A 14,650-nucleotide genomic window follows, 5' to 3' on the forward strand; every position below is an offset into this window, starting at 1 on the left:
AAAATGCATTGCACTGGTAAATTCATTTGTAAAGTAAATTTCTTTGTCTAGACTAACACAATAACAATAATTAGGTAAGGTTTGACGATACATGCATTTACAATTTGTCCTTTAAATCCAATATTAATATAAAATTTCATTGTTGCTTCATTAGGGGTTGAGATATATCAATGTATCCTTTTACTGTTACAGCGGCTGTGAAAAAAAATGATCGCATAGTGTCAAAATTATGCAGCAGCAACTGGCAGTTGTGTTCTTTTCTATCACATGCATCCCTAATAGCCCCATGCAATCACCATTAGACCAAATCTCAGTGAGGAGTGTTAGGAAAATTAAAACAGACAGGCATCTCTTTAAGGCACTTGGTACAATTTAGTTTGATTTAATAGGGTCTTTCTGTAGGAGTCCAAATGGAAGCATGAAGTAGTTTCGCCAACACTTTCGGGTCTTGGTGTTAGAAATGTCAGTGGCTTTTGATCATATTGAGCACAGACTCCTTTAATTTGCCTTGTACAGAAGGTTGGGCTCTTACCTGCTTACGGGATACTATTTTGTGTCTCGACTCAAGTGTTTCTCTGCTTTTTGTTTCAGTTTAAGCAAATGCGCATCCGGCAGTGGCCTGCCCATCAGTATTCTGCACATACCTCTCGACCTCTCTCTCCTGTTGTTGTGTGTGTGTCCCTCACCACGGCAGCTCTAGATGTCATGTATGTTATCTCTGTTATCTCCAGTTTTATCATGCTATTTCAAATAACTACATAAGAGAGCGTGCCCCTATAAAAATTACAAATGGAGCCAACTTCACTTTTCATCTTAATAGGAGAGAAATCCTATAAATTGTATTATCAAATACCACCTATGCTTTAAACTTTAGAATTACAATGAATTTTACTTTTATTGCATTGTCTATTCCATTTTTGCAAAGAGATTCAGGGACACACACAAACTGTGCAACTTTCCATAGCAACAAGATGTAAGGTATGATATGGCTTTCTTGTGCATTTTCTAGGAGAAATGGCTGTGAGCTACTTTGGTTTTTGCTTTGTAAATGCATTTCTATAACATTCACAAGTAAAACAAATTCCAGATTTTGGGGTGTGTGTGCCTCAAAACTGACTGAGTAAATTATTTCTATGTTCTAACTGTATTTTTAATTATGACTCGAATTAGGTACTGAATTTCGGGAAAGTAAAATTCTTTTTTCTATGAGATACGAGAGTCTTTTCTTTTGATATAATCTGGGGGATAGGGGAGTTCGATATGTAATTAAGGAACTTGGTCGTACACGCTCAAACACAGAGCTGCTTGACTTCCTGGAATTGAATCATGAATCACGGAGGGGATTTGGTAGAAAAGAAAGTGAGGCGGTGTATTTGGATGTTGGTAAATGTTATGGTTTATATCTAGATCTCCTCCCAAAGCCTCAGAGCTCGAAGGAGGGACTTCTGAAAGGCATTGGATTACACAGCCTGGCACAAGAGCTGACTTCCTTTGGGGAGGCGAGGTCTGGTCCAAGGGGAGGGTCACTGTGAGCGTGGCCTGGAAGGATTTATTGCCTCTTCTCGCTCCTCTCTTTGCTCTTCTTCTTGCTTCTTGATTACCAGGCCATGAGCAGCCCTTCTCTATTGCAGACCCTTCCACCCTGTCTTCCTGCCAAAATAAACCCCTCCTCTTCTAAACTGCAGCATTGGGTATTGTGTCTCAGTGACAAGAGGGTCACCAAGACAGCAAGCATAGGACTATATTGTTGGTGGTCAAATTCCTTAGACTTGGGAGATAATTCACAAGTTCTGAATCTCGGTGATCATATCTGTTCTGTTGTTTTCTCTACCCTACTGAGCATTTTATCCTCTATGAGCTGAGAAGACTGGCCAGCTGCAGTAAGGAAATCATAAATGTTCAGGATATATTCTAAAGCCCCACAACCTCTCAGTCCACTGGCGGGAGACTCCTACATTCAAGAGTATGGCAGGAAATCCAGACTCAACAATCATACCCCCTGGTGTTCTTTGAAGAAGAGTTGTTGCAAAGCAGTGCCTGGCTAATGATATTTTAAATAAAAATTGCATTTATGACAGACAGAGGAGCTGAGGAAGAGTTCGCCTTAATCTTCAGTATTTATAAATAAAAAGTGGGTTTTTTGGTTGTATTTTGTTCAAATATAAAAACTAATAATAACGGTAGAGGGTGATTGTGTGAAAATCTGGCGCTTAACTTCTCTGTTTGCACAAATGCACACTTGTCACAACACATGCTTATACAGTTCTGGTTTACTTTAGTGAAGGTACCCATTATATCCTTGTTGATGTTCTCTTACTTTGTGTTGATAATGCTGTTTTATTTTTGATATGAAGAATGACCAAAGTAAGAGGATCTGTTTCATATTTCTCATGCAACCTGTGTTTACTTAAATTTAGAAGAATTTAGAGGAAATAGAGGAGCAAGGAAACATGAAATAGATAAGAGAAATCTATTATGTTTTAAGTAATATATGTTTGGACTCATTTTTTAAAACTAAAAACTGAATGAGCTGGGCATAGTGGTGCATGCCTATAATTCCAGCAGTCTGGGAGGCTAAGGCAAAAGGAACACAAGTTCAAGCTCAGCCTAGGCAACTTGGTAACTTACTGAAACTTTGTCACAAAATGTAAAAATCAAATAGCAAGGGGGTGGGAGGTGTAGCTCAGTGGAAAAACCCTGCGTTCAATTCCCAGTACCATTTTTTTTTGTATTCATTAAGTTTATTGATACATTTTAGGTATACAATACAATGCTATTCATCATTGGGAATTTGTACCTTTACATAATATATCTTAATGCTTATTTTTTCCCCATTCTCCTGTTCTCCTTTCACCCCCTCCACCCCTCCATATTTGCAAAGACTTTGTCTCCACTTTTTTCTTTTCTTATATTTTTCCTTTCCCTTCTTTCCTTTCCCCTACCCCTCCCACTTCTCCTACCTCTTTAGATCTTTTCTTCCTATTTTGCTTTGTCTATTATACATTTTGATCCTCACTTACACTTTTAGTTTCTCACACCAAAGAAACTATTTTTTTTGGTATTTACACATGTGTGTCCTGTTTATTTCACTTAAAAAGTATGGCCTCAATGTGCATCCATTTAGCTATAAATGTCTCTAGTTTCTCATTGTTTATGGCTGAGTAGTAAAAACCCATATCTTCTTTATCCAGTCTCCAGCTGATGGGCAATTGGGCTGTTTCCAAGCTTTAGCTATTACAAATTGTGCTGCTATAAACATGGGTGCACATATATTGCTGTGGTGTGATGCTTTCAATTCTTTTGGGAAGATACCCAGCAGGGGAATAGCAGGGTCAAATGGGACCTCTAGTCCTAGTTCTTTGAGGTGTCTCCATACAGATTTCCACAGTGGTTGCACCAGTCAGCACTCCCACCGACAATGGAGAAGGGTTCCTCTCTCCCCACACCCCCACCAGCATCTGTTATTGGTTGATTTCATGATAGCAGCCATTCTTTCTGGAGCAAGGTGAAGCTGAATGAATATAAAGGAGTGTTTATAAGATGTATATATAGTATAATAAATTACAACAAAATTGACAACCATGTGTCTGCCACCCGACTTAGGAGTGGTTTTGGTACCTTAGAATATAAAGTATGACACTTTTTAGTACATATAAATGTAGGACATCACCTGCCACTGCATGATATCGTATTATTCCTCCATAGAGAAAATCACTACCCTAAATTACGGCTTGTCATCTTCTTGATTTTCCCTATAGTTTGGTGCCTCTGTTGAATGATTTCCATTGATATAAGTAGAACCACTATCTGAGTTCTTCCACAACTTGATTTTTTTCACTAAATATTATTTCCTGAGGTGCATCTAACTTGATGTGTGTAGCTACTTTTTATTCTTTATCATTGCTATATAACATTATTACTTTTTTTCACTTTAAGAAAGAACATAAAAAAGGAAAATTGGCTGTAAAACAGCATATACCCTCACTATTTGTTGCTTTAGAAAATTCCTACCTTGATTTCCATTTTAGCTTCTGATTTAGTTTTATGCTTCCCTTGGAGAAAAGAATGATGGAATGGATATTAGTAATAAAGGGGAATTTAGAAATAATTTTGTTCAATTGTCTTTCCTTGTGTATGAGATAACTAATACTCAGGTAAATGAAGGGATTTAGCCAAGGTTACCAAAAATAAAAACAAAAATAGGTTTTTGGGCAACTAGACCCACAATTCAGATTACCTTAACAGAAAAAGAGCTTTTTTTTTTTGGCCGCCTTTTGATACCTTTTCTTTTATTCAGGAATAATTCATCAAGATACTGAAAGAGAAGCTATGCCTAGACTCACTTCAAAATGATCAAAGACCCCAATTTTTAGAAAAATTATAGGAAGCTTTATTCCACAATGCAGTTTCTTGCTGTTAACTAATTGTTTCATTCTGTCATCTGGAAAATAGATGTGGATTGCAAAGTTTACTTTTCCCACTCATACTGGAAACAAGTGGTAAAAGTAAGTTAAAGAAAAAATGTAGTGGCTCTCAAAATTACATAAGCACAAGAATCTCTTGCTAATTCAGAGTTGGGGACCACAGCTTCAGAAACACTGATGCAGAAGGATTGTGGGAGACTAGCAGTGGGCACTTTTAACAACCACCCAGGTGATGGACACAGGTTATCCATTACCCCCCTGGAGAGAATTATGAAGGAATTGAGCTTGTACATTGTATTGGGAAACTAGTTCCCAAGAATATTCTTGGATGCCAAGAAGAATTTTTTAAAACCTATAAAAGACACAATAGGACCATGTGTACTGGGAGTAGAACCACAGGTACTGGGAGTAGAGACTAACAAGAGTGTAAAAGCTTTTGCTTTCAATGGTAGCAAAAGTAAATTTCCTGAAAAGAGTTTTTAAAGAAAAACATTCAATATCCAAGCATACACCAACCACTCTTGCAGCACAGTTCTATTTCTCAAAGAGCACGATGTGTACAGCGAGGTATACCAGATTCAGAAGTTAATTGTTTTCTCATTTTGTTTTGGTTTGATTTTTTTTTTTGGCTGTCCGTCATCTGGATCTTTTCTTACATTTGAGTAGTATTTACCATGTGGAAATTGGTTGGAAGCAATGTTTACCTCCAACTATGGAAGCTCAGTATACCAAATATTCACTTTCACAGCCTCTCTTGCAGCTACACATGAGTTATTCTCTTTCATCTATCAGTACATAAACTCTTGACTTAATTTTGGGGCCTAATGAATCAAATTCTTGGCTGACAGTGAGAGTAACATCCAGAAACAATAATGACAGGCTAGACCTACATATATACAAACTTAAGAGTAACGAATTCAAGACACAAGAATTTCCGTAGTTTCCATGTATAACTACAGTATGAGAGCCACATTAATCAAGCATCTTCAGGACCACAAATTAAAACATAAAGGAAAGCAAGAAAATGGATATTCAGCACTGCCAGAAAATGTGATTTACTATGTAAAAATATAGTTCAGTGATAGTATCTGAAATGGATCTGACAAGTTAATTTTGCTCTCCAGTAGGGAGAAGAAGTTCTTTTGCTGCTCCAGGAGTTCTTTTGCTGCTCAAGTTCTCTCCGTGTTTGGAACCAGCGTCCACCTCTAATGTTGTCAGGAAGGCCACCCACAACTGGCCTTTTGTTTCAAAGATGTAGAGTGAAGGTAAAGAAGTTTTTTCCTGGAGCCGTGCTTAGGATTGAGTCAGGCTATGCCAGCCCTGGATGACAGATCTCAAATGTCGAGGGTGTGTGTGTGTGTGTGTGTCCCACTAAACATCAGGACCCCAGCATCTCTGGCCTAGGTTCAAGGCTGTTCTACCCACAACAGTGTTGAGAGTTTGGAAGCAGTGGTACAAATGGCAACTTCCCTGAGGACCAGCAGCGGCAGTGATGCCCCTCCCAGCCTGTCTCTGTGGTCTTGCAAGTGGCACAGTCTTTGTTTACTCATATTTGTGACCTTATTCCCCTGCTTTTCTGACATTCTTGTTATTGGATATCCTTTCATGAATGTGGGTATTTTGCACTTTAGACCCACCAATGCTATGTACAAGTTCTATAACCCATCCCCATATTCCACAGGCACTATGGATCCAACTGAAAGTGCTAAGTCATAAGGACCTGGGACCAAATTACTTGCATTAATATTTAGTTCAGTTAGGAATCCTTCTCCTCCTGGTAAATAGTGTAGAGGAAGAAACTTGCTCTGGGATTTGTCAATGTTTCTGTAAAAATCTCTACATCCCATCATCTTTCATGTCCCAAGAGAATTGGATCTGTAGCTATATGTTCAGTTCATTGCTCTGATCTGAAATTATACTAAGTATTTTTCCCAATAGTGTGGATCAAGTGGAGCCCTGAGTAGGTTCCTAGGCTAAGCCCAAGGTGCTTGGAAGACAGCCTGCTAGCTCCTTGTAAGTTTGCATTTCAAAGAGAAGGCAGCCCTGGAATGTAAAATGGTCTCAAGGTGAGGGACACTCAGGCTTTCAAGCTGCTGGGGAGATTTTATTTATACACAAAAAGACTAGAGTGAGGAGGAGACCTTTTCAGGAGCAGAGGGAGCAGCTGCTTCCCATCCCTTCAAGAACTGGGAAAAGTCATTATCCTGACCTTCCCTGTTCCTACAAGACAAATGACCTGGTTATCATCTTATCACTCAGGGGCAAGACTGAAGCAGGGGAACCCACACACATTATTTATTACCAGGTTTTTAACAGGAAATGTGTTTCTGATCCAAAACACTGCATGCATGTCCTCAGGATAAATTGGATAAAGCTGAATTTTAGCAACCCAGTGGTTAGATACAGGCAGAATTTCTCAAAGTGCATATGCAGACATCCTGCATCCCAATCACCGAGAGAGTTGGGGTAGGAGGTAAGGATATGAGGGATGGGGGCATCATGATTTCTGTTTAGGAAAATCCTTGGGCTTTATCCCAAATCCACTGAACCAGAATCTCTTGGTGTGGGACCTAGAGATCTACATTTCAGCCAATATTCCCAAAGCGATTCCGATCCCCACCAAGAGGTCAAAGGGACTGGATTTTAAGAAACCATTTCTGTTAAGACAGTGGTTCTCAAAGTGGGGGCTGGAGACCCTTGCAGTTTGTTGAGCCCTTCCTAGGGGTCAGGATGTCAAAATTCTTATGCAACAATGGGATGTGATTCACCTGTCCACTTTTCTCTGACCTGTGGACGGTGGGGCTTTGCTGAGGCTGCGTGCTACCGCATGGCAGCATCAATGCTCTGACACCTCTCAAATGAAGCACTCAGCATTCCTGGGCTCCAAACGTCTCCTGGCTTTCATTTCTAATATGACAAATGTGGAAGACATAACCAACATACACAAAATTTAGACATCCTCCATACAGTTTGAGAATATAAAGGATTCTTAATATTTAAAAAAAATGTTTAACAAAGGCTCTACTAGGTAACCCAAGGCCTACAGCTTGAGCTTATATAGAGAGAGCATTTCCTCTCTGAGATTAGATTAACACAAAGAGCCCCTAATTCACAGAAGCTGACTGTTCTGTGGAAACAGTGAAATTAGAAATTAGAATGCTGATACCTGGGTGTCGTCTCAGGCACAACCCCTGCACTTTGCCATCTCAAAGCAAAGGCCTAGCAACTTGCTACCCTTTTCCAAAAGCTCACTCTTCCCCTGACTTAGAGTAAATGTTCACTGAAATGCTCTGTGTTCATTTTGAACATGTTTGGTAATTTTTAACTGCAATAAATTTCTGTGTAAGCCAAGTCAAACCAAATGCTCTTTTTCGTTTAATCCTTATTGTTGAACACCTTTCCAACATGCATGAACTCTTTTTTTCATTAATCCAGAGCCTGCTGTGTTTTCTGACAAACATTCAGAAGCTATTTCTTGTCCTGGAGAATGGATAGGCTGCTGGCATATTGGCATGGGGTCATGGTTTGGTTTTGATATGTTTTTCTAAATAAATAGCCTGCTTTCTTATAACTTTAACTTAAAAGCAATGTGAATTATTACAATACTAAATTGACCTACTTAAAATGTTTCTGTTGTAAAATGCTTTCACATTATGCCTAATATGGTGCCACACTCCTGTTATCCCTGCTACTTAGGAGGCTGAGACAGTAAGATCACGTCTTTGAGGCTAGCCTGTATGACATAGCAGGATTGTGTCTCAAAATAAAAATAAAAAGGGATGGAGATATAGCTTGGTCAAAGCCCTGGGTTCAAACCCCAGTACCACAAAATATATACATAAATACTTTCACATTAATTATAATTTGTGAAATTTACTAAGTGTCCAGGGGGTAACCAAGTGCCCCCCTGGTAAACTTCAACAAACCACCCAGTTAGTTGCATTTGACCAAACATCTTTAATATTGAGCATTTTATCTAATTTGTTCTTATTAGTAATATTTAAACATTTTGAGCAGTATTTTAGGTCACATTAAAGGCTAAGGAAATATATAGATAAATGTAGTATTTCTACATTGTTTTAGGACAAAGATTAAGATTCTAGTGGGTATCTTTTTGTCAAGCATTGTTTATTTTGGTTCACTTTTGGAGAATAATATCTTCCTCCTCTAAATTCTCAAATAATATTCAAGAATATTATTGTCAGATGTATGACTCTGCCTTTCTGTCCATACACTGCTATATGATCATATCCTTTCTAAAGCAGTGCATTTATTTTTCACCAGAATTATATATCCTACAGTAGTTTAAATCAATAAATAATTGTGTTTCTATTAAGGTTTCTTTTTCCCATTTAACTTGTGGAGGAATAAATTGTTGGAGCCATCATAAGTGAGATCCAAGTCCACCAAATGACACCAACTCTGAAGTGAAGAGTGAGATGCTCCCCAGATAGGCAGAGCTGCTGGTGGGGGAGAGAATGTGGATTTCATGGGCAAAGGTGGCTACCCTGGCAATCTGCCATAATCATGGAAAAGAGATGCAATCTCCTCAACAGTGATTCATCATCCTGACCTCAAATAAGTTGAAGAAAGTACTCTAAGTGAAAGGCATTGCTTTGGATGCACCTTGCACTGTGCAGCTTGGAAACAGCAACTTGAGTCTGACAAAGCAGCCTTTCCACCCCACCCATGCAGAGCCAACCAAGGCGAGGGGACAAGAAACACATTGCCCGTTTCAGTTCTCCAGGCAACAGGATGGTGGCTGGTGGCACAGAGTTGAATTTGGTGAGTTTTACATGCTCAAAGCAATGCTCTGTGATACTGCAGACTCTCTTCTCAAGATAAAAAGAAATCATCAGCATCTGGCCAGGAAACAAGATGGAGCCTTTGTGCTCCTCTCTCAGGTGAGTGGTTGAAAGAAGGCTTGAATGTCTAAGGTGGCATAATGGGTGTGTGAATGATTTGTCTGAACTAAGTTAAAAACAGAACTGTTCATCTACTTAAATAAACTGGTTAAGGAAGCTACCCGCACAGGGCTGGAATAGGCAGCTATTTACAGAGTATGGCTTTAGAAATATTGACTCTCTAACTTCAAAATGCTTATCCCAAAGAGCCATCAAAGTACCTGAAACCCAAACCATCAGACCAATCACTACTTTGCACAAAGACAGCATATATCTCTAAGTCTACTCTCCATAGAGAATCAACAAGCGACATACTAAGCGGGAAAAACACACAATAGATGCTGATTAAAGTCCATAAATTTGGAAAAGCCCCAAATTTAAACAGATAGCTGTCTTAGTATAGAACTTATTCGTGCTTGGAAAAATTAAGTTTTATGGTCTCCAATAAATGAGACAAAATACAGAGTTTTCCAAATTCTGTTGGCCATGGGACCTTCCATTTAAAATACAGACATTCTTTAGTGACCTAGTTCCATTCCTGTGACTAGGTGGTTCAATGATCACAAAATGAGGAATTTTATGTAGTATGAACGTTACAATATTCAGAACAAAAAAACAGTCAAAGGAAACTCCAACTTGATGACTTTGCTTTTATTTGCATAACTCTTACATGCAGTATTGTTAATGTAAAACAGAGCATAAAACTATAGTTTACAATCAGCCAAAATTACAGTACTGTATAAACAAGGTATACTGTACCCAAAAAAGACATTGGGGGACCAGAGATGTAGCTCAGTGGCTCCGCACCTGCCTGGCAAGTGCAAGGTCCTAAGTTCCACCCCTGGTACTAGAAAAAAAAAAAAAAAAGAAAAGAAAAAAAAAGACATTGAGGCTCTATAAATAAGATGTACAGGACTATACCAAAAAAATGATGGGTCATAAGTCTGAGCAGTGGGTCATAAATCTGAACAGCACACCTTGGTCTAAGTACAAATGATTGATAAACAGATAGGTTGTTAAATGAGGAATATCTGTAATACATCTTGATAGACTCTTTTTACTCAAATTAGAAAAGATAGGCGCTATCTTAGCATACTGGGGCTATTGTAACAAAAAATACCATAAAGTGGCTTCTTTATAAGCACCCGAAAGTTATTGCTCACAGTTCTGGAGGCCAAGAGGTCCAAGGCTAATGCACCAGCAGAAAAGTACCCATAATAGTTTCCCCACGGAATATTAATTTATTATGTAGAGTGAAGTTTTCGTCAAGACCTTGAATTAATAGGTAAACACCAATCTAATTTTAAAATTAAAAATTTTAATTTTCAGTGATTAGGGATTTGCTTGATCCTAAGAGACCTTTTCAACATCGCCTCTCACAATAACTCAATGTAGTTCAAAAGAGAGTGGTGACCAGGCTTTTCTTTTGTGAGATGGACATATCATTTCAGCATCAAGGCCCAGTGGAGACATCGTATACACGTGGACTGTGACACTGAACTGAATCCTCTCTAAGGAAAGGAAATCTGTTTTGCTGTAGCAAGAAGTTTTTTCCTTCTTCTTCCCACCTAGTCATGTTTTCCACCTTAATACTCAGCGGTCAATGAAATGTCTGCACGTGAAGTTTCTCCTGCTTGTCAAAAAGGACAACCTGCCTGCTACATGATGAGCTAAAATACTTGTACCTTAGCAACTCTTAATTAGAATGACAGACTGCAACTTTTTTTTCTTAAATTACTGCCACTCGTCGTGTCTGGGCTTAGGTTAAAAGTTCAGGCCGACATAACTGGTCTCCTTTGACACTTACTCCACATTCCCTGGATGCTGACAGAAATATGTTTTCTGCTGATAAGTCAGCCCGTCCTGTTATCTGAAAGAGGAAAGAGGGCAAGCAAAATAGTTAACAAAATAAACACTTCCGTGACTTCACCCATGCCAGAAGGAAAGTAATAATGACATCTCTGAGAGGTCTAGATGATAATTTATTCCCACTTGATTTACTGGGAATAAACATTGAGGGTCCAAGGTACTACGTTGTCTCCTATTTCTTTAATAAATATTGTGAGCGATAGTAGGTAGTTAGTGCATATAGTGTTGATAGTGAACGTAGTGCTTTTAGATAAGTCCTTGATGAACCTCAACACTTGTCTTTTGCTCCTCTTCCTCTTTTTGCCTTTCTGTCTATCCCCTGTTGGTTAGGAAATGGTCTTTAAATCAGACTGGCTTCAGATCTCAAGTCTTCAGAGAACCCTGGGAATTGCTCATCACACGTCAGTTGCAAGGCCAAGTGTGAACAAGCCATGATGGTGCACACATGCAATCCCAGCACTCTGGGAGGTGAAGGCAGGAAGATAGCAAGTTCAAGTCCTGCCTGGGGAATTTAGTGAGACTCTGCCTCAAAAAATAAAAGAAAATATGAAGGGGTGGGCATGTAGCTCAGTACAAAGGCCTTGTGTTCAATCTCCAGTACACAAACAAATAAACAAAAGACTCACATTATGTTGTCATGCAGCTCATGAGCAAGAATCAGCCTGCAAGAAAAGCCAAGGGGCTTCTATTTCATCTGCTAATCCCGTAGAAGAATTTTACAGCAACTCTCACTAGCATGTGACCACTTTCAAACAAAACCCAGCATCAGTGTCTCAGGGTAGACACAAATTATCTACCAGCATCTCCATTTGAGGAGCTTTGCCAAGGTTATCACTGAAACATGACTTCTAAGACAGAACCAGAGGCATCAAGAAATGTGTCAAAATAAGACAGAGACAGCATCACCTCTCAGACCATTGGTATTGAAATCTTGTTTCACTTAAAATAATGAAACAAATTATTTACCATCATTGTTTTTCTTTCTTCCTTTTTTTACTTTCTTTTCTTCCTTCCTCCTTTCCTTCCTTCCCTCCTTCCCTCCTTCCTCCCTTCCCCTCTTCCTTCTTTTCTCTCCTTAAGTGTATGGACTAAAAGACCAAGTCACCACATTCCTTGCATTGTCTTCCCCTCTCCATTTCTGCTCTGCTTTCTGACAAAATCACATGAATTCTGACTTAGTTACTTTTCTTGTGGCTGAGACAAAATACCCAACAGCCAAAGCTAAAGGAGGAAAAGTTTATTTGGCTTACAGTTCATAGAGGTTCCAGTCCACAGTAGGCTGGCTCCAAGGCAGAGGGGCACACAACAGAGATACATCGCAAAGGAGAAACAGTTCATTGCAGGCAAAAGCAAGCAAGGGACAACCACAGCTCTTCTATCCCTTATATCTTATCCAGGCTACTTAAGGTGGGTAGCACTAATACCCTTAATCCTAGTGCCCTTGGTCCTAGCATTGCACCATGTATCAATCCCATCATCACATACTCTAGATCCAGCCACCTCTGAAAAACCCCTACCTCTGATTGCATGAGGCTTTGGGGAAAATCTAGACACAAGCCATAATGCTTTGCTATTTCAATTCATCATTGGCTCCATCCAAGTCTCCGGTTCCCATGTTTCTTTCTGTTTCATGGCCTGGCTCAGGATGGTTTATTAGGAATGCCCAAGGAGTGGCATGAAGGACCTACCCTATATGTATTAGTCACTTTTCTGTTGCTGCTACAAACACCCAGCACCCAAATCTAGAAGAGGGAGAAGTTTATTTTGGCTCATGGTTTCAGAGGATATAGTCCATGGTTGGTGGTTCCAAGGCAGAAATGGCAGGGAAAGGGGCATGGTGGAAGAAAACTGCTCACCTCATGGCAGCCAAGAGGCAGAGAGAGAAAAGCAGAGCTCAGAACAATAATATACCCTTTCAAGTCACACACCCAGTGACCTACCTCCAACTAGGGCCTGCTCCCAACAGCACATTCAGCCATGAATTTATCACTGGATGAATCCACTGATACATCTAGTGCCACCATGATCCAACCACCTTCCAAAAGCCCCATATATGAATACATGAAATTTGGAGGGGACATTTTAGATCTAAGCCTTAACAGTGTATCTCACATACCTTAGGGTCCACAGAAGTCCTGCAGGTCCAATGTAACTTACAGTCATTTCTACCTTATTTTTCATATCTTTGAAAAGTAACATCATTCACTAATTTTAAGGACAAGATAAACCTGGATAAAAACGTTAATCACTTTGAAACTTTTTTTCAGTGGCAGTATTTTTCTACTATTTGAGATCCCACATGAAGGAGGTGGTTCGTAGTAGTACAGGTGCATGGAATATTGGTGTCTCTAAGAATCACAAAAGTTCTGGACAGTGGTTGTCTGAGTGGAATGGAGATGGGACAAGAAAGGGGCATGTAAAAGACATCAGTAGTTTGCAGAGAATTCATAGCTGTATATTTTATTCCTAGGTTTTGTAACTTAGATATATTCTTCTGTATCATTTAAAAAAGGCTGCATTCCAGATATTCAGCTATGACTGTCTGTTAAAGCTTCCAAACAGGAAATAGCCCAAGTGCCCATCAACTGGAAACTGGATAAAGAAGATGCGGGGGTTTTTTATAAAATGGAGTGCTACTCAGCCATAAAGAAGGAGAAACTAGAGACATTTATAGCTAAATGGATGCACATCGAGGCCACACTCTCAAGTGTAATAAATAGGACACAGATGTGTAAATACTGAATAGTTTCTCTAGTGTGAGGAACTGAAAGTGTAAATAAGGGTTAAAATGATTAAAACAAATAATTGATAATTTGAAATAGGAAGAAAAGGTCCATAGGGGTAGGGGAAGTGAGAGGGGAAGGGGAAAGGAAAGAAGGGAAAGGAAAAATTATGAGAAAAGGAAAAGATGGGAACAAAGTCTATGTAAATAGGGAAGGGTGGAGGGGGTGAAGGGCGCACAGGTAATGGGGAAAAAATAAGAACCAAGATACATCATGTACAGGTACAAGCACCCAGTGATAAATGTAAATGTATTGTATACCTAAAATGGACCAATAAAAGAATTTAAGCAAAAAAATTAAAAAAATAAAGCTTCCAACCATTTACATAGCTCTTGTTAAAAACAGATAGTTCTTGGGCCAGGGATTTAGCTCAGTGGTTTCATCGCCTGTTGTGCAAGCGCAAGGACCCGAGCTCGATTCCTAGTACCAAAAAAAAAAAAAAACGATAGTTCTTATGACAATGACCAAACTATCCTCACATCCTATTATCATTTAAGTATCAGAATAATGAAATATTCCACTGAAAAATATTGTAAAGAATTTTAGAAAAAGAATGCCAATGCTAGGATGGAAGTTTTCCTATTACATCTATTATTAGGAAGACATATTCTCACCATACTTGTACACACTTGCCATGATTATGACATGCTTTCCCACTCACCCTGCTTCT

The 14,650-nt window shown here is 39.1% G+C and overlaps 1 long non-coding RNA gene across 1 annotated transcript in view; it reads left to right on the top strand.

Annotated features, from left to right (window-relative positions):
- The window catches only part of LOC110344879 (uncharacterized), a 465,109-nt gene extending 451,862 nt beyond the window's left edge, over positions 1-13,247 (top strand). Inside the window, exons 4-6 of the long non-coding RNA XR_015449606.1 lie at positions 5,549-5,689; positions 8,762-9,328; positions 10,658-13,247. This is a non-coding gene — a long non-coding RNA (uncharacterized LOC110344879). The remainder of the gene's footprint in view (positions 1-5,548; positions 5,690-8,761; positions 9,329-10,657) is intronic.
- Positions 13,248-14,650: the final 1,403 nt, after the last annotated feature.

The sequence above is a fragment of the Heterocephalus glaber genome, unplaced genomic scaffold (genome assembly GCF_053883595.1).
Source record: "Heterocephalus glaber isolate CG9 unplaced genomic scaffold, H.glaber_assembly_v1.0 deba00000768, whole genome shotgun sequence".
Taxonomy (NCBI): Eukaryota; Metazoa; Chordata; class Mammalia; order Rodentia; family Bathyergidae; genus Heterocephalus; species Heterocephalus glaber.